This window comes from Elephantulus edwardii, unplaced genomic scaffold (assembly GCF_000299155.1).
Source record: "Elephantulus edwardii isolate Elephantulus edwardi_28Jun2011 unplaced genomic scaffold, EleEdw1.0 scaffold00209, whole genome shotgun sequence".
Classification (NCBI taxonomy): Eukaryota; Metazoa; Chordata; class Mammalia; order Macroscelidea; family Macroscelididae; genus Elephantulus; species Elephantulus edwardii.
The window spans coordinates 2650940-2653414 of record NW_006399959.1 but is presented as its reverse complement, the minus strand read 5'-3'; the positions used below and the strand labels follow the sequence as shown (position 1 = coordinate 2653414).

The following is a 2475-nucleotide window of genomic DNA, read 5'->3' as shown; positions in this document are numbered from 1 at the left end:
CTACAATGCAATCTTCCCAATGATGACGCCCACTATGAAGAACAGGACCACCAGCGCCAGCAGCCAGGTGCTCAGGCCCTCCTCCCGGGCCGCGTCGAGCGCAGGCCCCGGGCTGTTGCTCTGTGTGCTCTTCCTCATCCGGAGCCCGGAGCCCGGAGCCGTCATCGTCCTTCAAGTGCCTGTTTCTCCTCACGCAGCCGCTGCACCTCCCCCTGCAGCCTCTTGCACTCCTCCACCACCTTCTTGACCTCAGTGTCATCCAGAGAGGCGCTCAGGGACTTGGACACTGCTGGGGTTTCTGTCTTGGATGCAGTTGTGGATATAATTTTATTTATTTCTACATCATGTGGTTTATCATTTTCTGCTGGCAATTCAAACACACATCTAAGTTTTGAATCCATAAGGTCTTCTGGTTTTGCCTCCTTCCATACTGCTTCCATATCAGAAGTGTCACTTGGCGCAAACAAAGACTGAACCATAAACTTGTGTTTACTTTTCTCATTGGGATCATAATCGAAAGGCTGCAACATCACGGATACGTTAATGGACGTGCCAGCATCTATGATCCCACTGTTGGGCCTCACACAGTACCAACGCGGGGCCGTGGTCTTCACTTTAAAACACACATTGCGGTCTGTTGGGTTGCCCAGTTTTAAATTGGTGGTGACCACGTCGGTGAAGGGACCTTGGAATTTGAGCTCGTGCTGCGGCTCGAGGCTCAGGACCTGCTCCACCTTCGCCATGTTCCTCTGGGCTGGGAGACCCCCGGCAAGGAAGTCGCCCGAGGCGGGACGCGTCAGTGCTGCGCCCCCTTTAAATGTAAAAAAAAAAAAAAGGCCGGCGGCGCGGGGTGGGGGTCATGGCAGGGCACAGGGGGGCGGGGGGCCGACGCGGTGCAGGCGCAGGGGCGGAGGGCCCAAATATCAACTTTTGTTAGCTTCCTAAACTATGTTGTCATGGACCCAAGTTAGAGCTTGTTGGGCCAAACCAAAGCCAAGGGGAAATGAAGAACTAAAGGAGTGTGACATGTCAGAAGAACAAATGACCTCACCTTCCTGGCCCAACCAATGGCTGAACAGTTGAACCACATTGAAAAGACCTTTTCCCCTTCCCCAAGGCTGTACTACAAAAACCCGCCTGAATACACCCTAGGCATGACTTCCTTGGCCTCCATCTTCAGACTAAGGAACCTTGCCTGGGAGCTCCCTAATAAAGCTACCTTTAAGCTTTCTTGCATCCTAGTCACTTTCTTGAGTCTGTGGCCTTACAAACTAACATCTGGTGCCAAAACCATGGGAGATAAGTTAAGGTTTTCTGTGCCCCACCCTCCTGTGGGGCAAGTGTGGTGCCCCCATATTCTGTCTCGAACCTCCCAGTCCACACGGTGTCAAGACACTCAAAGAGTAACATATTACTCCCTTCCTTCCTCGCCCATCCTCTGTGTGTGTCTGCTAACTAGATGTCTTGAGTGCTTGTAAAGAGACTCCACTGCTGATGCTACTCTGGCGCCATGGAGTTTGACTGGGCCCCACCTGCAGTGGTGTTGTCATCTGGCTTAGTGGTGATTCAGAGGATCCACTAGGGACTCCAGCCAGGCCCAGGCTTTATATGGGTACACTTATGCTAAGACACACTTTACTTCACGAAGGGTAGAGCTGGAGGGATGCCTGCATGGACTGAGGGGACAGACCATCTGTTGTCTATTTCTGACCATTTTGTGTCCACGTCTGGTCATCCATAGTACCCACTTCCTCACTCTCATTTCTTTTCCGACATCTTTTTTTATTCCTGTCCTCTCTCCATCAGAGAGGCCCAGTGGCTCATAGAACATTCCAGTCATTTTAAGCTCCCTTGGGATTCAGGTCTGTTATTGGACTCCTGCCTGTGCAAAGAAAATCACAGATCTGAGTCAGGACATCCACCCACATCATAAGAAGCCCAATCACTTTTTCCCAGACTACTGATCATGGTTGGGGACACCCTCTTCATCCTTAGCCTATGCCAGAACTGAGGCTCCCGGTTTCCAGAGGGCACTCTGAATCTTAGTTGCCTCACCCATGGACCTGGCTGGACACCATGGGTGGCCAAATGTCTAAGTCCGTAAGGGACAGTCTTGTGGGCTGCCTCCTCTTGAACCTTTCAAACAGCCTGGCTGAGGACCTCCATCCCAGGAGCCTGATCTTTTACTGTAACCAGGCATTGCTGCAATACAAGCTAGATAACAACTCTCAATGGCCTGAGAGTAGAACCTTTTATTTCAAAACCCTTCAAGATCTTGACAATTTCTGCCAACAGACTCAGAAATGCCCAGAAATCCCATATGACCAAGCTTTCTTTTACACTTACACTCCTGTACTTCCCTTTGCAACCTGTACAAATTCTCTTAGCCCAAAACTTTTTGCCAACTAAGTCTTCTGATACCAAACCATCCCTTCCATTACTCCTTCCCAGGATTCATCCTCATCCCCTCTGGGG

The 2475-nt window shown here is 50.7% G+C and overlaps 1 pseudogene; it reads right to left on the bottom strand.

Moving 5' to 3' along the window:
• Positions 1–743, bottom strand: LOC102871551 (annotated as a pseudogene).
• Between the last annotated feature and the right edge of the window lie 1732 nt (positions 744–2475).